Source organism: Podarcis erhardii (genome assembly GCF_964252035.2).
Source record: "Podarcis erhardii genome assembly, chromosome: 7".
Lineage (NCBI taxonomy): Eukaryota > Metazoa > Chordata > Lepidosauria > Squamata > Lacertidae > Podarcis > Podarcis erhardii.
The window spans coordinates 19683811-19706528 of NC_138511.1; the positions used below are offsets into that span (position 1 = coordinate 19683811).

General features: G+C 44.6%; 1 protein-coding gene across 10 annotated transcripts in view; it reads left to right on the top strand.

Moving 5' to 3' along the window:
* The window catches only part of SAMD11 (sterile alpha motif domain containing 11), a 340371-nt gene that overhangs the window by 205712 nt on the left and 111941 nt on the right, over positions 1-22718 (top strand). The gene's annotated exons all lie outside the window — the stretch shown is intronic.

Consider the following 22718-nt stretch of genomic DNA (forward strand, 5'->3'; position numbering starts at 1 on the left):
TAAACATCTTTGCTCAGAATCTGCTTGGTGTACCAACGCTGCAAGTTAGACTTGCCCATGAGAGGCAGCATGGTTCAATGGTTAGAGTGTCAGACTAAGGGCAGGGTGGGGGCAAAGCATAAGTTCGCATCCCCACTAGGCCAAGAAGCTCCCAAGGCACATTAAAAAAGCTTGCTCACTTTCACCCTACTTTACAGGGTTGTTCTGAAAATAACAACGGAGGGGAGGACCACCAATGCCACCTTGAGAGTTCCTTGGGAGGAGGGTAGGATAAGAAAGAAATAGTACCCCTTTGTTCTTCCACTTAAAAAAACAAAACCCGACTGCTGTGTTTACAGCCGTAACACAAACTATTGCAAAGGACAGAAGATCAAGCTTTGCCGTTGAAACAACGAGCCCTGTGTGGTTTTCATCTGTGAGCCAAACCTTATTTCCACACCTGGATGCTATTTGAGCCCTAGTCCTTGTCTGGCTGCTTTTTTGTGTGTCTATGTTTTTCTCTCCTTCTCCCCAGCCTTTCCTGTTTGGCCCTGGCAGGTAACAAAGACCTGGCGGCTTTTCAATTATCTAAATAACTGATTAGGGTCTGTTTTGTCAAGACTTGCACCTCCTTAAACAAACAAATTTCTCCCTTTCCTTGATGTTTGCTTTAACGATCTTGGAAGGATGTCAATAGCAGTGGGTTGTTCAGGAGGGGGGAAACCAGTTGGGCCGTAATGCATCGCAGGGTACAGTTTTACCGTTGGGAAACGCCGCTCTTCTCCCTCCCCACCCTGCTCATAATGAGAATTGCCGTCCTTCAGCAAGGGCCAAACGTTTTGCCCAAAGGCAAGTGAGAGGTATGTTAAGCCGGGCGATGTCTACTAAGACAGTGTTCAGTTACAGGCACCTGCCAAAACAATGTTTTGCTTTTCTGTCACTGGCAATATTGGCAAATTCGTCCCCATCCGCCCAATCGCCTTCAGCAGCTACAGGCAAGATAACTATTGGCGACAAACTGTTAGCATGGTGCTGCCTCCTCCAGTTAGTAGAGAGCTATCAAAGTACTATCCTTTTCTAGTTGGTTATCAAGTGTTTTTTCACTAGAAAAGATAGCGCTTTGTTAGCACCTTTCTGACTACAGGCGGCAGCACAATGTTGATGGTTTGCTGACAATAGTGTATTGTTTGTTTTCACCTGTACATTCACAAGACACTGTTCGCTCAGAACAATTCAGGATGGTGCTGTCTCTCCCAGTCAGGGTGCTAGCAAAGAGCTATCTTTTTCCAGTAAACAAATACTGTAGTTGACTCATGGGACAATGCATTCAACAACAAAAGCTTCAAGCAACCAAGGTAGTAGAATTGTGTGCAAAAAATTAGTACAGTGGTACCTCTGGTTACATACTTAATTCGTTCCGGAGGTCCGTTCTTAACCTGAAACTGTTCTTAACCTGAAGCACCACTTTAGCTAATGGGGCCTCCTGCTGCCGCTGCACCGCTGGAGCATGATTTCTGTTCTCATCCTGAAGCAAAGTTCTTAACCCGAGGTAATATTTCTGGGTTAGCGGAGTCTGTAACCTGAAGTGTATGTAACCTGAAGCCCAAGGTACCACTGTACTATTTAAAGCTAACTTATGTGATTGTTTACCAGTAGTCCGGTCTAAGCCCACTGTCTTGTGGCTGTTTATTTGCATCATATTTGTAATCTGTGGGGCATTCAGACACTTCTGGGGGGAAATGAAGAAATTTGAGATTTCCAGACAGCTATATGCTATAATAGCCAGACATGGAACCTCCCTATTTAGAGGTAGTATACCTGGGAATACTAAGATGCTGGAAACAAATTGCAGGCCAGAATCAGTGTTTTCATATTCAGCTTGAGCGCCCCAAAGGTTCTTATTCTTTGTGTGCATATGTATATCTATCTCTACAAACCTCCATATAAGGATGTTAGAGAATTCTGCTGAACGTGGAAATGGGAGCAGAAATTGCTACTGTTTGTTTATTCGTCCCATTTCCAGAATGGAAATCAATTGTATTTGCTGTTGCTGTTCCTTTCAATCCGTAAATGATGCATGATTGAGAATGCCGCCCCCCCCCCATCTAGTCCAGCATCCTGTTCTCACAGTTGCATGCGAGGAATACAAGGTGGAAGAGAAAATTATGCCTTCGTACATTCCTACATATCTATATTTGCAGATCTACATATACCAACCCATAGATTCACATAGAAAACTCAACCCCTCAGGTCACAGTTCTTTCAATTGCACACTCCCATCTCCAGCCTTCACTATCATTCTTTTGCACCCTGTATATGGAAAACACACACATACATGCATCTCACACAACCATGAAGAGTAGCCACATTAAAATGCACACCCCAGGTACAGCCCCCTCTGGCTTGGATTGCACACGCTCATGGTGTGAGGGCCCTTGTTGCAGAATGGCATGCTCTGCTTCAGAAGCAGGCAGCAAAACGGCTTTATTGATTAAGGGGGAGGCAGGAAAGGTAATAGGCATTTTGCCTGGGGCGCCTCAATCGCGTTACTTTGCCGTCACTCTCTCGCCATTCCAGCCGGAAAATTGGGTTAGGGAGAGATAAATAAATAAAGGAGCGGAGAACAGCGGGAGGTTGACAGGCAGCCAGATGCTGACCCCAAGCGCGGCCACCCTGGGCTAGAAAAATACAAAGTGAATGTTGACAATCTCCCCCATCACTCTGTGCGTGCGTGTGTGTGTGTGTGTGTGTGTATGCGCGCACACCCACCCCTCTGGGGTTGTGCTGATAACTTAGCCTGTTGTTGTGATTTCATCTTGTAAGGCATAAAGGATTCACTGTGCAATGGCTGTGCAAGCGGAAAGGAACAGATTTGGGTGGGGGTCTGGAGTTAGGCTTGAGGGCCAGGGTTGTGAGTTCTGCCTTGTCTGACTATTGCTGTGTTGTTAGTTTGTTCATCTTGTTGCATCCCTCTTGTTCACTCTTCCTACCCTCCAATCCCACTCAAGGGTGGTATCCAATTAAGATTTGCTCTGAGTAGACACGTGGATAAAAAAAGCGCTGGGAAAAAAATATGCTTCTGAACATATTCTTGTGCACATCACTGTTGGGGACCACTGCTACGGTCTTGGTGCTCAGTGGTTACTTAAGGTTGCTGGTGCTGGCCCTGTCTCTAAGATAGGTTAGTATCCCCTCTAGATTTCTAGGGTAAGGCTAGCAGTTGCTACTAGCCACAGCGGCTATCTTCTTCATCCACTGTTGGAGGCAGTATGCCTCTGAAAATCAGTTGCTGGGAATCAACAATGGGGAGAGTTCTTGTTGGGTTCAGGTCCTGCTTGCAGGCTTCCCAGAGGCATCTGATTGGCTCTTATTATGTCCTTACGCTGTACAGCTTCTGTTTTAAGGACTGGGGGGGGGGGGGATAGGGGAAAATCCTATTTACTCTGTGGGGTTCTGCTTTTGAGTGTTTCCCAGGTTTAAAAACAAGCCAGGAAGGAAAGAAAATCCCTTGCAAGTAAAAAATCCACCCCAGTTGCAGAATATTTCTGGCTTCTGCTGCAGGCTGTTGTGGGAAGTTAATGGCATGCGGCAAATCCAGCAGAATTGTGGGCAAACCACCACGGGTTAGTTCAAAGCATAGTGTGGTGGGTTTCTTGTATGCATAGGTGTTGGGGCATTATTTTTTTCTGTGTCTCGGCTTTTGACCAAACCTGGCACACACTACAATGCTAGGCTCTTGGGTCATTGCACAGTGCTTTTGCTCCAGGAATCGATATTGTCAGGGGCGTGTCACAGCGCCGGCTTGAACTAACACTTGGGCGGCCCATTTATTTATTCAACTGTGTATTGATCTGCTGAGCTGCGCTATGGCCTTGGGCTACGGCTCGGGGTTACATCCAGAATGGCGCCTGTACTGCAGTTCTGCGGGAGCGGAGACAAAGCACAGGTTGTGCTGCGATTTGTGGAGTTTCTCATCCCAAGAAATTTTTTTCTTCTTTTTTTTTTTTTTTTAAAAAAAAGGGACATAGGTTTCTAGCCCTTAGGGGTACCCTTGCAGAATCCAAAACAGCCTGAGGAATGCCTGAATGTGGAGGGTAAGTTACTCAAATGGCTACTAACCCTAAGTTCTACCTCTGTTGGCAGAAGCTGCATGGCTCTGAATGCCAGTGGGCTGGGATTCCAAAGTGGGGAGAGTTGCTGTTGCACTTCGGCCCTTGCAAGTTTTTCTTAAGCATCTGATTGGGAACTGTGAGAACAGGACGCTGGACTATATTTACCTTTGACCTGATCCAAGAGGGCTCTTTCTGTGTCCTTCCAGTCCCCCTTCCTGCAATGATCAGGAGTTGCCCTGTATCCACCCTTTCCCCTCCCCACAATTAACTGAAGCGATCTTGTGAAATAGTAAAACCACACGGAATAAATTCATTCAAGTCAAATATAGTGGTGCAAAAGTCCTTAATTCGCAGGACCCTCACATGTGTTGCAGAATTTCTTGCAGAAATCGTTACTCCCTGGTCCCTTGTGCAGAATTAACATGCAGCCATGGTTGAAATCTTCTGTGCCGTAAGGCTAAGCCAACAGGCCAACCCCATCTTGGTGCTTCCTTTTCTAGAGACCCCTGTCTACATACAATTCTATGGCTGCTTCAAGAGTCATGTAAAGCACAGGTGGAGGAATCTCAGGCCTGGGGGCCAAAATGCAGCCCTCCATACATTTCCATCAGGCTTTCGGGACTCTTATAAGCCATGCCCTTTCCTAGCCCCAGCCCCACTCTCATGTCATGCCCCTCACTGACCCTCTTCTCTCTCTGGCTGGAAAAGTTCATTGAACTGTGATAATGACTCTTGCTTGCCTGGATGAGAGGGAGGGTGTAGACACCTGGATTTTGCATTGCTTGAATGTAGCCTGCTGTACAGAGGTAAGCGCCACATCTGGCTGCAGGAGTTGCTGGAAGGAGGTGTACAAGATGCCATCTAGCCAAATTCTGTATGTGTATAGGGAACACCTCCTCTTGCTGTCAATCTTAATTGCCCTTCTTTTCAAAAATTTCCAGAGTTGAGACCTGGAATGTCACACATTAAAAACTTCCCTGAACAGGGCTGCCTTCAGATGTCTTCTAAATGTAAGGTAGTTGTTTATCTCTTTGACATCTGATGGGAGGGTGTTCCACAGGGTGGGCGCTGCTACTGAGAAGGCCCTCTCCCTGGTTCCCTGTAGCTTTGCTTCTCGCGATGAGGGTACCGCCAGAAGGCCCTCAGCGCTGGACCTCAGCGTCCGGGCAGAGCAATGGGGATGGAGACGCTCCTTCAGGTATACTGGGCTGAGGCCGTTTAGGGCTTTAAAGGTCAACACCAACACTTTGAATTGTGCTTGGAAACGTACTGGGAGCCAATGTAGATCTTTCAAGACCGGTGTTATGTGGTCTCTGTGGCCTCCCCCAATCACCAGTCTAGCTGCCGCATTCTGGATTATAGTTTCTGGGTCACCTTCAAAGGTAGCCCCACGTAGAGCACATTGCAATAGTCTTTCTTCTGGTTCTCAGTTTCTAATCCCTCAATTCCACCTGTCTGCACGTGGGCTCCTGCGGAATTGGCGTGGGAGCGATCAGGTGAAGGGCCTGCAAAATCCACTTTCTCTCATCCTTGTCTCTCCCCCCCCCAAAAAAAAATATTTCAGTATCTTGACTCTATCCTAGGCTCTCTGCAAATGTGTGAAGACATGTACTTTGCTAATGATTCCTAAATATAGCAGCTGTTCGGTGCACCTGTTAAGCTGTCAAATGTTGCCCCAACCTAGCCACTCTTGCTATTTGTTGGAGCTGCTGGTTTGTCCCCCATCCCCACTCGCCAGCGGCTTGACGAGTTTCCTCAGAGGCCCCCACAAAAGCTTTAGAAAGTGAACTCCAGGCTGAGAAGCAGAACTCTTAATGAGAGCCAGCAATCCCCCCCCCTTTTTGTGTTTTGGTTAGGAAGTCCTTGGGAGGCCTGGCTTAGTTCTTTTTCCGTTCACCTTCATCCAGGAGTGGAGGGTGGGGCTACGTCACCTAACATTCTGTAATATATCCTAAATGCCCGTGGAACAATATGCAGGTAATTCGGCAAGGGATAACATGGGGGAGTGAAATTAATGACTACTGTACAGTGTAGCTGCTTCTGCATCCAAAGCCAAGTGCTCTGTCACTGAACTTTGGCCCCATCCCTTGAGAACAAGGAATGTAGGAATCTGCCTTCTACTGAGCCAGACCGTTGGTCTGTCTACCTGCATTGACTGGCAGTGGCTCTCCAGGGTTTTAGACCAAAGTCTTCTCTAGCCCCAACTGGAGATGCTGAGGATTGAACCTGGGACCTTCTACTGATGCTCTGCCACTGAGCAAGTAACCATTGCAAGCTCAGCGATGCATCCTCCCCTCCCTCCTCATGGTGCCATCCTGCTCCCCCAGGGCCAAAGTAGCCATTATGGTAAATGCGTGGTTAGTGTGTAGAATAGCACACACTCCTGCATAGTTCTTGCTTTCCCTCCCTTTGGAGCATCTCCTACAACAACACAAGAAGCGATTCCCTTTTGTCTGCAACCTCCTCCTCTTCTCTCTCCCCCTCCCCCAAATTCACAGGCACACACAATTACTAACAGCGATAAGCTCAGGTCTCCAAAAAATCCAGGAAAATCACTCTTTGTTACATGGCAAATAAAGCAAGCCTATAGGGAAAATAACCATAAATGTTCATTATTTGTACAGGAAAATCAATTTGTAGGCCAATTGACCAAACAAAGTAATGCAATTTGCTGGAAAATCTCTTCTACACCCCCACCCCCATGTAGTAGACAAATCATCAAGCAGGTTGTGAATGGAAACCTAAATTTCTGCACGCACACACACACATATTTCTTATGGGCTTGGTGTGGAATTTACGTGTTCTTGGGGAGGGGGAAGAGAAAGCTTATATGGAAGGGCAGAGGCCAATGGAGATCTTCATACAAATTCTCTCAGAGGCTTTTGCAATTTCATAGCCTTCCTTAAAAAAGAAAAGTTTCCAGCATAGTGAACAACTTGGAGGACTTCTTTGGGTGGTGGTCATGTGGTGGACTCCCAGATACTTGCCAGAGTTTAGGAGAAGATGGGGGATACTTTTTCTAAAGGACCACTCTGAGGGAAAGCACCTTAGCTCAGTGGTAAGCACCTGCCTTTCATGTAGGACCTCCCAGGTTCAGCCTTGAACTTGGCCTGGAAACAAATTGGCAGCCGGCCCAGCAACCCTTTGAGGCAGGTTAGGTTGACAAGGACATCTCCTGTGGAGCATCATAGCTGAGTTGGTGTTAGAACCTTGGCTTCCCTGGTCCTAGTCTGACCCCCTTAATGCTACACCACATTAGCTGCTTTGTTTTCCATTGTTTTTCTGCTGATCTGGTCCAATTATTAAAGAGAAGCCATTTCTTGGATGAAACTGAGTGAAATATCGAAGGTACCTAATGCCTATACAAATTTACTTGAATAAACTCTCCATTGCACACAATTTGAGTTTCCATTTCCATACCATCACAACCTATGTAGGGCTGTAGCTCAGTGACAGAGCTCTTGCTTGCATGCAAAATATCCCATGTTTATCAACATAGGGCTTGGAGAGACCCAGGAGAGCTGCTACCAGTCTGTGTAGATCAGGGGTTGGCAAGGTTTACCTGCTGTGGGCCGTTTAATTCCTGCGGAGATCGCTTCATGGGCCGGAGTGCGAGTGCGCGATTTCGGCATCTGTATATGCACAGATGCGATCTCCAGCACAGAGGAGGCATGCACGGCTTCTCATTGGCTGCAGGAGCTTCCTGCAGCCAATTGGAGGCCACCCAGCATCGTGGAAGGCGGTCCCCACTCTGCGCCGGTTTAGCGTGGCACACGGGAGCCAGCCGAGCGGGTGGCGGGGGTCCATAGACCGGTTATGTGACCTCCATGGGCTGCTTCCACCCCATGGGCCTTAGGTTGCCAATGCCTGGTGTAGATAGTTCTGGGTCATATGGACCCAGCAGACTGACTTTGTATGAGGCAGGCCCCAATAGAAATTGATGAAATAAAAGAGACTATAAAGGAACTTTAAAAAGGGAAAGCTCCGGGACCAGATGGATTTACAGCAAGTTATTATAAAGAAATGAAACACATCCTGTCAATACCTTTGAAAGAAGTTATGGATAATATTCTCATTTATTACATTTATCCCAAAACAAGATTTGGATTTAACACAAGTTAAAAACTATAGGCCTATTTCACTACTCAATACAGATTACAAAATTTTTGCAAGTATTTTAGCAAAAAGGATTAAAAAAATACTGCAAGAAACTATTCACAAGGATCAAGCGGGTTTCCTACCTGGCAGACAGATGAAAGATAATGTAAGGAATATAATTAATAGACTTACGGGTTAGCGCCTCCGGTAATGGCGGAATTCCTCTGATCGGCAGGAATTTGCTTCGTAGGAATCCGGGTCTGGCCGCCACGGTGAAGACGGAGACCCACTAGAAATCAGGCGGGTGAAGCCTGTGAACGTGGGATTCGGCTGGCACCTTTTGCGCCTCCCCTACTCGCGGGGAAACGTGGTTTCGGGGATCCGGAGCGACGTGGGGTGAGCGGCGCGGTGCTTCGAATTGACTGCTTCTTCCACAGAGCGAAGCCGCATATCTGTTGCCGGAGAGCGCTGACTTTTTCCTGTGGACAATTTGATCTTAAAGCAACTACCCGTGAGTAGAGCGGAGAATTGGATTTTTAAACGTCTTAATTTGGTGCCGAAACTGGGAGGTCTAAAACAGGAAGTCCACCTTCCCCTTTTGTAAATAGATTGAAGCAATGAGGATGCAAGCTGAAGTCTCGGAAAGCCTATTGTAAAGGACTAAATTTCCATCAGTAAAAAAATACTAAACCCCCCTTGGTGGCAGGAGAAGAGGGGGGAAAGTTTTGGACTGAGTATACCTGCAGGAGAGAGCTAACAGAGTTAATATACCACTGCTCCGATCCTGGAAACGGGCTGCCAACAGGACTGACCATGATTAGAACGTTCACTGACAGTTAGTTAAATAAGAGGAATACATTGTTTCCATTGTCTCCAGCTGCGTTTAAAAAGGAGTAAAAGTAACAGAAAATTGAAACTAACTTTATTGTTTGAATTGAGTTTAAAAGGACTAATACAAATAGAAACTGTTTCCCTCTAGAGGAACTGTTTCCCTCTAGAGGAAGCTTTTGAAACTGTCACAAGAGTTGAGCTGGGGGAATTTCCAGCTGCAAGATAAAAACCTGTGAGATTCTGGGGACCTTGAATCGGTTAAGAATGTTGACAGAAGAGGCCTTAGTGGTTGTATTATGTAAGATAAGTGACTCACTGGAACAGCTTCACAAAAAGGTGGATGTGGTAACTACCAAAATAGACAATTTGGGACAAAAAGTGAATACCAATATAGAAACTATTCAGAAACTGACACAGGAATCTACTTTGACATGGCAAACTGCGGAGAAGGCTAGGGAGAAAGTTATTGCCGTTGAACCTAAAGTAACACAATTGGAGAGAGAGAGAGTCCCAGCCTTACAGATGCAATTTGATGACCAAAAGTTGATGCCTGCTATGATTGAATTTAAAGAAAATCAGATTTCGAGGATCAGAGCCCTACCTGAACTGGAGAAGGAAAGTTTGATAGATTTCCTTACACAGGAATTTGATGACTTTTGGGACCGGGACTTGGGTCAAGAAGAGATTAAAACTGTGAGGGCTCTCGCACTTGGAAGAGGAGGGAAAAAAGAGAAGAACAAAATAAGAGACTGTTGGAAATACCAGAGGAACTTAGAAGAACAACAGTCAAGAGTGGAAATTTTGAAAGACGTCCTGAAATACCTTTCGGATCTTAGATTTAACTACGGAGATTTGGTTGTCCTGTCGAGAAGGAATAAAATCATCTTTAGGTGGGAGTTTCCCCGAGATCTACTCTTTAGCCTCAAAGGAAGGAAAATGAAAATAAGATCAGTGGAAGACAAAGTAAAGTTCATGTATAAATATGAAGAAGACTCGCAGAAGGGACTTGGAAAAGAGTTAAGAGCATCAGACAGAGGATCACCAGGTTGATGGGCTATAGGGAATTGGTGGATATGACTGGCAGAATCCGGGACTAGGGAGAAGAGTCGGTGGAAGAAGATTGGAAAAAGTTTAAAGACTATTTATAAAAATATTGTAAAATTAATGAGTGTTAGAAAAATGTTGGAAAGGAGCTATATGGCTTTAGTAGAAATGTTACAAGGAATTAAGTACAAATAGATTATTAGAGTATTAAAGGGAAAATAAAGTTGAGATATGTTAAGATAATTATATATTAAAGGGAAAAATAAGGTTAGAATATGTTAAGATAAATTACAGGACAGAAAACAGAGGAAGATGGAAAGGAATTGCTGAAACAGTTAATTAAAGTGGAATACAAAAAGGGAGGTGTGAGGAGGTCGTTGAAACAAGTAAATGAAAGTTAAGATATTGAACTTATTAGATGTGTTTTAAATTGTGTTTGTTTGATTTTGTTAATTTAATGTTTGGGGGTTGGTGTTGTGTGGTGTTTTTGTTTTTGTATTGTTTTGTTTTGTTTAATTCTTTGTCTTTCTTTTGCAGTCTTTAAAATGTTAATAAATATTATTTTTTAAAAAAAGGAATATAATTAATATTTTGGAATATCTGACTGCCAGAAATGAGAAACAAGCTATGTTAATATTTGTGGATGCAGAAAAGGCATTTGATAATATATATTGGGACTTCATGTTAAAAAATTTAGAATATATGGAGGTGGGGAAGGAATTTCTCAATGGAATAAAAGCAATATACACTGAACAGAAAGCTAAATTAATTGTAAACGATATGATTACGGATGAAATAGGGATAACTAAAGGTACACGACAGGGGTGTCCACTTTCGCCACTGTTATTCATCATGGTGCTGGAGGTCTTTCTAAAATCCCTAAGGGAAAATGAGGCAATAAAAGGGGTTGAAGTAGGCCAGAATGAATATAAGGTTAAAGCCTTTGCCGATGACCTGGTCATAACGGTGGAAGAGCCTTCGGAAAGTATTAAAAACATACTTATTGAGGTGGAGAGATTTGGCCAAGTGGCAGGATTTATATTGAATAAGAAAAAGACCAAAATAATTGCTAAGAATATGGATCCAGACAAGACAGAAATAATACAACAACAAGTAGGTATAGAGGTGGTGAAAAAAGTGAAATATTTGGGTATTTGGATAAACCCCAAGAATATAGATTTATATCAGAATAACTATATACCAGTGTGGAATGGGATAAAGAAAGATCTGGAAGTGTGGGGACGAATGAAATTGTCGTTTTGGGGGAGGATCTCAACGATAAAGATGAGCGTGCTGCCAAAGTTATTATTTCTATATCAAACGATTCCAATAATCAAGGGGACTGGGACTTTTAAAGAATGGCAAAGAGTGATTTCAAGGTATATCTGGCAGGGTAAGAAGCCAAGAATTCAGTTTAAATTACTAACTGATGCAAAAGAAAGAGGAGGCTTTGCCTTGCCAGACTTAAAATTGTACTATGAAGCCTCATGTCTCTGTTGGTTAAAGGAATGGATAAAATTAGAAAATACAGAGCTGTTAGACCTAGAAGGATTTGATAACAGATTTGGATGGAACGCGTATTTATGGGCTGAAAAGAGAATCCATAAAGGTTTTGAGAACCACATTTTCCGAAGATTGTTGATAGAAATATGGGATAGGTATAAAAACCTACTTGAACCAAAAACTCCACACTGGTTGTCTCCTTTAGAGGTTATGAGTGTTAAAAAAAATTAACATGAGAAAGAATTGGATTACATATGGAAATTTGATTGTTAAAGAAGGGGGGAAATGGAAAATGAAACCCTATGAAGAAGTGAAAGAGTCGGTATATGACTGGTTGCATTATTTTCAAATAAATGAAATGTTTAAAAAATATTTTAAAGAGTATGGATATGCAGAGAAAGACTCTAAATTTCAAATAGAAATAATAATGAATGCAAAATTCTATCCAAAATGTATAAGATATTGTTGGAATGGCATACAAAGGATGAAGAAGTTACATCAGTCATGATACAATGGGCCAGAGATTTTGGTTATAATATACAATTTAATGATTGGATAAAAATATGGAATGAAAGTATTAAATTTACTGCATGTACTGCATTAAAGGAAAATGTTATGAAAATGATATATAGATGGTATATTACACCAGTAAAACTTGCAAAAATGTATAAAACATGTAAGAAGTGACTTTGTATGAGGCAGTTGTTGAGAAGTGCCAGCTTGGGGATCTGAAAGTACTTTACGGGTGCTTCCAGGCGGGGTTTAGTCAATAAGGGCAAATTCACATTAGACAATTATAGTTGATTGGGAAGCCTTGCACAACAAACCTGCTTCTCCAAAAGATCAGACTTCTTGCAGTATGAATAATGATGGGAAAATGCAGCAGAATGTGTGGGACAACACCTGCTTTTACTCCTTGCAAACAAATCAGAATGAAAACTCATTAAATAGCGAACATGATCTAATCTCTTTGCAAACAAATCAGGATGGATGCTCAATATGGGTGCGCAGTTGGGAGAATTCTGGCATAGAAATGCGCTGTGACTTAGTCCAGGTCAGATGTGAAACTGGGAATATTCACCCACACACCCACACACCTCCCTTTTGATCCTTTCCACTCTCCTTCCACATTTCCAGGTGGTCGGGATGCTGTCTTTTATCCCACCACCAAAATAATAGCAGGAGCAAGTTCAGAAAGGAGGCTTCTTGGTTCTCTTGTCTAGAAGCTACTGCTCTCTTGACCTCTCGAAATTATCCATCCTGTCTCGAACAGATGTGGATCAAAAGAGTCGAAAGGTGCAAAGAATTTACCATCTGCCTTCAGTGCTCGTTTATTGGCACCTTGAGTAAATGCAAGCAGATTATCTCCGAAGCCCAGGCTTTTCTTTCAGCTGCCTCCCCCCACCCCCAATCCTGCCTTCCTAAGCAATAAGGAATTTTTAGCCGAAGTGGCATCTAGATCCAAAGAGTAATTTAGACCGAAGCCTGATTTGATGGAATAAAATTGTTCAGGGGCTCCCTTGACAAAGCTATTAAGGAAACTTTCTAGTTTCCAAATTACAACACCCACCCCACCCCGGGGAGTAAGGCAATATAGGACCTGGAGAAGGGAAGCGAGGACGTGAGGAGCTTGAATACCGCCAAGGTCAGAAAACTTGGCCAGTTCTGCTTTCCACCCATTCTGCGCCTGCAAATGTTTATCACAGTTCCTTGGCGACAAGCAGAAGGCCGGGAAGCCGGGAGTAATTCATAAATTCTAGCAAACTCTTAATATGTTCTGGGTTGGGAAGAGTTTAGTTGGAAAGCAGAGCACTGAAAACATTTGTGAGTGGAGATTGTGAGGTCCCAAGGCATGGCAGTGGAGCCCTTTTAGGTCTTCCTGCTGGTACCCACAAAGCCTCTGGGCCACCGTCCTGACCCACACTGCTCCATTGGTTGAGAGGGTGTTGAAAAGTTCACTGAGTTAAAAGAGCAAGTTGAAGAGTTACGTACTTCCTCACTTCGTCTGTCAGCTCTGTGTGCTTTCTGAGGCTCAAATCAGTTCTGCTGGACCTGACTTTGCTCTGATCCTTTGAAAAAGCAAGCGTCTGCATGCACTTTCTTTCCCAATGGCCTGTATCCAGCTAAAGTCCGACTAAAATTTGACCCATTTAAATTTATGGACCTGAGCTGGTCAATCTACTGTCTCTTGGGGGAGGGGGAGAGAATCTCGGGTCTGATTTCAGGGATTGTTTGGGTGGGGTGGGGGGTTGTAGGCAGCTGATGAGTCAGGAGCCAGAATTCATGAAACTCAATCTGTTCCAGACCAAAAAAGAGAGAATACACTTGGCCTCTCCGGTTTTCATGATGGTTTTGGACTCTTCCAGTTTCCAAGTGTCCAGATTCCAACTCGCTGGAGGAAAAAGGATGCCAAAATCAGCTGCTTCTGCTGAAAGAAACTGACGTTTCTTTGAGTTTGGTCGCCCAGGCAGGTTTCTACCCCCTAGGAACACGGGAACCCTCCCAACAGATGTTCTGCCAAAGTAACCGACATGTGGAATTTCCCCATGGTGGAATTTACTGGTATCCTGGGGCGGCAGAAAAGCTCGGTGCTGTTCCAGGTCCTGGGCTAAGGCAAAGCACGGAAGAATCCGGGTGGCTTCAGTTTTACGAGCTGACAGGGCCAATATTTACCTCTTTGCTCTAAACTCTCTGCTCAGTTCAGAAGGCTAAAGCTACAATCCTTCCTGAGGAATAAGCCCTATTGAAACACAGCGAAGCTTGCTTCTAAACACAGAAAAGGGATTGGGCGGCATTAACCGAATTCAAGATTATTTTGAAAAACCAATCCTTGCATGGAGGAGGAGGAATCAATGGTATGTGGAACCTGCAACAAAACGTTGCAGCGTATGGACTGCTGCTGTTCAGGATTCCTGCTGCTCCACTCCATTCCTAACACCACCAGGCAGTCAGCAAGCATTCCGTTAATACTGAGCATGTTCAGTTCTCATTGGGCTGTTTCGGGGTTTGCCTTCAAGGTTTATTTGTTGTTGTTTGAAAAGAAGTCTTGCATTTATGTAAACTTCAGGGCTCCATCAAGCCTGCCAACACCTCCCTTTTGGGCATGGAGAGTGCTGTTCTGACAACATATGGATTGGTACTCACAGCCTGAACATCCGATGTGGAAGGGAGGATAATTACTTTGTTCTGCCTCCATTGTCAGAGCCAAAATGCCTCTGCATACCAGTTGCTGGAGACCAAAGGAAAGGGAGAGTTCTGGTTGAGCAGAGGTCCTGCTTGCAGGCTTTCTATTGGGGCATCTGATTGGCCACTGTGAGTACAGATGGGATGTTAGACTAGATGGGCCACTGGCCTGATCCAACAGGGCTATTCTTATAGATAATTTATGTTACCTGGAATTTTTTTTCTTTTTAATAAATAGAAAAATGTATTAAAATACATCACTAAAACAATACAGATAATTGTTAAAGTGACTGGCTAATAACAAAAAGAAACATCTGCAAAGGCCCTTCGGCATAAAAAAAGATGTTCAGGAGACACCTGAAAGCAAAAAGTGAGGATGGCTGTTGAATCTTTGCTTGTATGGGACTGGCAACACTAAAATTCCATGCTCAGACTCATATTAAAGTTTTGTGCCAAGAAAAACCACATTCTGTAACCTGGATAAATTATTTCAGTGGACCAAGTTTGCACAATCTTTCAAAATTTGCATAATTTATTTTGGTTTCTCATGGGATCAGGAGAGATAGTGAAATGCCACACTCAGTTTCCTGAAAATACCTCTGACTTCTGAGATTTCAGCCGCTGTTGTTAGCGCCCTTTCAAAACATAGCTCCGTAACTAGAAGGGCTAGGAACTTGCTTTAAATAAATTCAAAGAAGCTGAATTCTTCCCTGCACGTTGTGAATTGGATTCAACTGTCTCCTTTTCTGGTGGCAAAGTCTTCTCTCAGCTGAAGACTTCCAAGCAGGGGGCAGCCTTCTGCTTTAAGGAATCTTGTTCCTTGCTGAGAAGAAAGGTTTCTTAGCCCAATGCTCTGCTACCATGTCTTTGTTTCTTGAAGGACCAGCTTCAGAGCATGACTTCCTGTTGTGCTGAAAAGGGGATCTCCAGTCTTGATGTGACCTAAGAATCTTCCCTTCTATGAAACATCTGGAGCATTTTCAGAAAGACTGCTTTAAAAAATAGGTTCTGAAAAACCAATTTCCCCCCATCTCTGTGTTATATGTTTTCCACAATATAGTCTTTTTTTGGGGGGGGGGAGTGAGGGGCAGAGAGTTAAAACATCCATCATTGAGACAGGTTAGGTAGGGAAGGAGGTGTGGAGATGGTCTCACAGGAATTAGAGGCAGAAAGTTTGCCATTTCTTTGAGCCTAGTAGTGGTCCAGGATATTTTCCAGTCATGCAGCTGGGTTTGGTCACATCCAGGCCTGTTCGTTAAACACTCATTTTGATTAGTTTGCACAAAGTTTATGAGAAAGTTAGATGATGCTGGCTATTGATTTTTTTTTTCATTTTTATTTGATAGCAGAGAGGTTAGACGGTAGTGCCACAAGCAAATCTTATTTCACACTCTTCATTGTGTTTCCCCATTACTTTCCTTATTGCAAGAAGTCACAATGGGGGGGGGGTAGTGGTGGAGGACCAGGTTTTCATGGGCAAAAGCCACAACTCAACTTTAATTACGCAACCTGAATTTGCAGATACGCAATTGAATCTCACTTGAAAATATGAAGAGTCTTCGGAAGGAATACCAGCAAAGTAACCGCCATTCATTATGGACTGCATTTTCATGGACTGCAGTCCACATATCGGCTATTGCTGTCAAGTCCATAGCAGAAGGCAGCTAATGCTACAGTGCTTTGTGCTACTAATAGAGATAGGGGAGAAATCTGATTCAGTTTGCATTAAAAGGCAAAACTCCTTTTAACAATCTGAAACAATACAAGAACCTAAGCACAGCCCCCTTTTGAAGTTCACACTTTTCAGAATTTTGCAGAGCAGTTCTCCAGCCGGGTAAAGTGCCCCAGAATTCAGAATGCATATGTTAGGGTAAAATATGCATTATGTTAAGGGAAATTGCTTTGCAATAATGTGTACATTAGACAAAACTGCAATAAAAAATGCGTGTATTGGGAGAAATCCGTGCAAATTTTCAGGAGGACTTTAAAAAAATAAAAATTGCAAATTGATGGGGAACTGTGGAGAGCTGAACTTAATGAGAAACTGAGAGAAACCAAAACTGAGAAACTGAGAGAAACCAAATCCCTAAGGATTAGACAGAAGTGGGCCCCAGTGTGTTCAGCAGGGCTTAGTCCCTAGAAGACATGTTTAGGATAGCAGAGTACTGTGGAACCTTGGTTCTTGAGTGGCTTAGTTGACAAACAAATCTGCTCCCGAACTCCGAAAACCTGGAAGTAAGTGTTCTGGTTTTCGAAAGTTTTTTGGAAGCCAAACATCCGACGCAGCTTCCACTTGAGTGCATAAGAACCATAAGAGCCTGAGTGCTGGAACAAGCCAGTGGCCCATCTAGTCCCAACGTCCTGTTCCCACAGTGGCCAACCAAATGCCCCGGTGGTAAGCAAGCCCACAAACAGGACCTCACCACAAGATGACTCTCCTCCCCTGTCATTTTGTGGAAGTTTGTGCATGTGGGTGTTCTGCAGAGCAAGATGTGCCCTTTGGGCTCTACCTAACTTTCCCCCATTTCTCTCAAGACTTCCTGCCATAAGGGTTGCCTGGCTTCATTTGTGGCTGCACAGTGTGAATTCCTATCCGTATGAGAGATGCACTGCATTAGCAATCGGGCGAGGAACTAGGCCGCTTTTGACAGGTGATGAGGGAAACGCGCTTGGCAGCAAAGCCTGCGGAGAGAGCTTGCCTCTTCTTTTATTCATTTCCTCATTACTTGAGCGTCGGAGCAGAGGACGGCACGGAACCCGAGAAGCTTGTTTTATCAGCGGCCTGGGTTTTAATAGCAAAGCTGGTTAAGCACCAGGAAGTGAGGCGAGGGCTGCCCCAGCCCCTGGATTTGCTATCGAAACAAATCGGCGGCGTTGAGATGCTGGCTTGCAATGTGTAATGAAGGCCTGGGGGAGAGACGGGGGGGGGGCTTATTTGGGCACCTGGTGTGACCCTTTTGGTAATCGCAGCTGGCTTTAAAACAGGCGGGGGGTGGGAATCGGGGAAGGACAGAGGACTCTCTCTGAGGAACTCTTAGTATGGCTTCTTAATAAGAAATTTGTGGGCCTTCCCTTTTCTCCTCCCAGCCGTGGTTTCCAGGCTCCTGGAGGGCAACCAAACCTTCGTGTGTCAGTAACAAGGGAATGAAAACAAGGGAATGAAAACTTTGGGGGCTCCTCTCCATATGGAGCTCATTTGACTTCTCTCTCTCTCTGTGGTCTGTGGTGATGGTAGGCAAAAAGCACCTTCGGCCTCCACCCAAGAGGCTCGGTGAGATGACCAGGCAGTGATGGGGGGGGGGCATCTTTACAGATGGCAAGGGACCCACGAGACGGAGTCTAGCTAGGTAGGAGAAGAACCCAGTCCCTTCTGCATGCCAAGTATGTGTTCTGCCACTGAGCTCTATACAACCTCTCCTGCATACGTGTTTGCAGCTGCCTTTATTTATTCATTTGCCAGGAAGGCGAAAAGTGTGTTGGTTGGAGCTAAACTACTCAGGAGTTGGCTTCCTTTCTCCACATAAGAGCAGCCTGTAGCTTGATCTGGCCAAAGGCCCATCTAGTACAGTTTCTATAGTGCTAATTTTTTTTTATTTAGTTTCCATAGTGGACACCCATATGGCTCAAAGAAGCCCACAGGCAACAGCCCTCCTTCACTGCTACTTATATGAACATAATAAGAGACTTACTGGGTCAGGCCAGAGGCTGACCTATTGACCAACAAGGTGCGTATGGGGAGCCCGTGAGCAGAACCTGAGCACAAAAGAGCTCTCCTCACCTGGTGGTGCCGGCAACTGACATACTGTCTCTGACCGGGGAGGAAGAACATAACCAGTGTGACTGGTAGCCACAGTGAAGATGCCCTGTCCTCTGTCAAGATGCAATATTTTCTGCCCCCCCCCAAATGTCCAGCCTTTCCCACCACATGACCTCACATAAGCGTCTCTCTCTGGTCTCTCTCACTCTCCCCCCGTCTCTTCCCCCCCCCCAACCAACACATTGCAAATTCTGCCCTAGCTGAGGCCTCGGCGTCTCTGGGATCAATTAAATGCTCGCTGGGGACCTGCTGGAAGGAATCCTTCCTCGTTTTCTGGCAGCTGTGCTACATCACAACCAGGGCGTTGATACGCTTTGACCTTCCCTCTGAGAACAGGGGTCCTTCCTTTCCTCCTCCCCCTTGTTCTTGTACTTTCCAACCCTCCGTTCTCATCTGGAAGATCCGTCTCGGTTATTTCCTATTCTGCTGCGGAAAAACGTTGTCTTCTCTTTTTATTTTTTAAATGGGCTGGGGAAAATGTGGCTTCATGTGGGAGTTACGATGGAAGGGTTAGTTTGGGTGGGTGGTTTGGGGGTGCTTTTGTCTTAACAACATGGCTAACCTTGACTTGCTCCTCTTTGAGTGGAAATTTTAGCCTCCTTTCCATCTTTGATTTCCGTCTTCTTGGGAGACCCGGAGTGCTCTTCAACATGGGGATAAAACCAAAGCAATGACATATTATTAAAATGCATATTTAAACTCTAGCTCTCAACAGGGCCAATTAGAGCGAGGAGCAGTGGTCAGGTGGGAGGGCCATTTGCCGGGCCCTCAGGCTCAAAGGAGGCCTCGGATTTAATTGTGTGGCATTTGATAAGTTTCACCAGTTGCCTTTAATGCAGATCAGAGCAGAATATGACACACGCTCTCAGCTTAGAGCTGCAGATTTAAGCAAATATGAGATGTGATTTGGGGAAAGAGGTAGGCTTGTAGTCATTATTAATCCTAATCAGAGTAGACCAGTTTAACAGAACTCAGGATAGCTCAGTCGGAAGAACGTGGGGCTCTTTACCTTAGGGTCATGTGTTTGAGCCCCACGTTGGGGAAAAGATTCCTACACTGCAGGGGGGTTGGACTAGATGATGTCTGTCCTCCCTTCCGACCCCACAATTCTATGTAATAAAGGAATGTTACTAACTTAGATTAATTAATTTTAATGGGGAGAATACTGCTGCACTGATGTCCTGCTTTTTGAATGTGTTACTTCGTCTGGCTGGCCAACAGGATGATGGGCTAGATGGACCTTTGGCTCTTCTTATATTGTATTATCAACACATTCAAAAACATAATAAGTCAAGAGGCAGAAGATAAAATTCGGGTCTCTTCCCTGCCCCCCAGCACACAATGATGCACAGTACTCTTATTAGCAAGGGAGGATTATCTCAGGGTTATAAAAGGAGGCCACGTCCAAAGGGACTTCCTTTGGGCTGATCCAGTGTTTGTACTGGAAGTGAACAAAGCTAGGACTCTCTTAAAATGCCGTTTTAAATTTTTTTGGAGGCTGTGCATGTCCGGCGGTGGTGATGGTTTTCCCAGGCAGGATGCTGGACTAGCAACTGTGAAATGTTTCAGATGTTTGATATATGCTTCAGTTGCTGTGTTACTCCCCGAGAAGGAAACAAACCCAGAACAAATTAGGACCTTGAATTCAGCCAACTTTTTCCTAGCACCTAATTTTTAGTGACTAGGAAACTCTTTTCCACTATGGTATCTGTGAGGCTCAGACGAGCGGCAGGTTATTTGCAAGCCTCTTAGCCATTGGCTGAGGTGTTGTGATGACATGGAATGTTTGTGAACATTTTCAATTGTTCGGGGTGGTGTGCCAGTAATAGAAAATGCAGTAGGTTATATGAGTGGGACTATGTTTCACATGTTGATGCAAAGTTCTTGGTCACATTTTTGGGTTGCATGCAGCTAAATCCTACTCAGAGTAGATCCATTGAAACGAATGGACCTAAGTTGTGTTAATTTCAGTGGGGTCTACTCTGAAAAGCACTAGCATTGTCTACATTCCGTTGTCTTCAGGACTCTTAATACACATTTGGTAATCTGCAAAACATCCGCGCTACTGGTGGTTAAATAAAGTGGACTAGAATCATGCTGAAGTAAATTGCAAGCCTGCCCATTGGCTTGCAGTGCTAGGAATCTAATCTGAGTAGAACTAGCATTGACTACAACCCATTAACTTTGATGTGTTAGGTTAATCTGGAGGAATGACTCCAGATTATTATAGGGTGGCATTCAGCTAAGTTTTACTCCGGGTGGACCTGTTGAAAATAATGGACCCAACTTAATAAAATTTAGTTTCATGCCACTCTGCATTCAGCCAGCAGTAGTGCAACAGGAGCAGTGTGTGTGCGTATGCACGCCCCTGCCCTAGTGCAGAAGAGAAGTTGGGCAAAAAGCCCAACAGTGGGCTAAAGATTCTTGTACAGTGATACCTTGGGTTACATACGCTTCAGGTTACATACGCTTCAGGTTACAGACTCTGCTAACCCAGAAATAGTGCTTCAGGTTAAGAACTTTGCTTCAGGATGAGAACAGTAATCGTGCTCCGGCAGCAGCAGGAGGCCCCATTAGCTAAAGTGGTGCTTCAGGTTAAGAACAGTTTCAGGTTAAGAATGGACCTCCGGAACGAATTAAGTACTTAACCCGAGGTACCACTGTATTGCAGGGGTTTGGACTAGATGACCCTCAAGGTCTCTTCCAGCTCTACAATTCTATGAGAACCGATCATTGCTGCTCGAAAGTCCAGTGTGTAAATGTGTCTGTAGTCCAAAGCATCTGAGCACCAAGTTGGGGGAGAGGCTGTGTTAGAGTCGCAAATGCAGGCCACTTGACCCATAAGTGTGCACTTGAGCCACCCCCGATTGTGAGCCTGGCAGGGCTGTTAAAGGAAGCTTAACAGGACCCCCTATTTCTCTCTGTGTGGGGCTCTGAATAGTTTCCGCGAGGGCTGTTCTCAATCCCCAACACACACCCTCTGTTCCTTCCCCCTTCTCTAGTTAAGTATGATGAGTCCCTGAGCAGCCACTGAGACCAAGTAACTGCTCTTAGGTACCATAATGGCCATTAAATGATTTTTATGAGCTGAGATTGGCACCGTCCCCCTCCTCTGCTTCTGGAGCCGCACTCGAGGCAGTCCCGTGGCAGTTGTGTGTTGGGAATTTGCAGGCCGCTGACTCTTAATTGATGCGATAAATTGTGACTTAGCGGGAAAGAGGTGCACTGCGACATCTAGCTGTGGGGGTGGAGCGGGGAGGTTAGGCATTGAGCTCTGGGGGTCCCTGGCAAAAGCATCAATTGCTGGAATAAATGCTCAATATAGGTGCTGTGCTCAGATTTCCAGGAATGGCTTCAATTTAAAAAACAACCAGGAGTGTCATTTTTGTTAGGGTGCAACTGAATACTTTGTTGCATATTTGGAACCTTCCTGTGTTGGTTGCTGAATACTGTATGTAAAATATTGGGGGGGGGGGTGTGGAGGCATTTTTAGAGTGGCAAGTGGGAGGGGTATTTAACCCTTTTGTGCCTGCCACTTTTTCCCTCTGCAGTCCCCCATCCACTGCTGTTTCGTCCCATTTCTCAGGGTTCCCAAGCACCATGGTGCATTAAACTATGGTTTATTAAATCATGGCATAGCATTACAATGAAACCTTGGTTCTCGTACTGCTTAGTTGACAAACAAATCGGCTCCCAAATGCCGAAAACCCAGAAGCAAGTGTTCCGGTTTTTGAACGTTTTTTGGAAGTCGAACAACCGACGCGGCTTCCGCTTTAAGCTCCTGCAGCCAATCGGAAGCCGCGCCTTGGTTTCGGTTTTGGGAGTCGAATGGATTGCGTTCGAGAACCAAGGTTCCACTGTACTTGTGAGCCCTGCAGCTTAGCTATGGTTTATTAACTGTGCTTAAAGATTACTCATTAATTAAAGCATCTACTTGGTTTACAAAATTAGTTAATGCTAACCACAATTTAGTATTGCATAGGAATCCAGTCTCCTGCCAAGAGCCACAAAAGATTCACACAAAGACGCAGCAGCCTTTTCTGGTGCTTTTAATCATTCTGTAATGTAAGAAACGAAGGTCTAATTGATAATCTGCTGTACGCCTCAGCTTTGATGATGGTTTGTTCACACCATTAACATTAACTATAGTT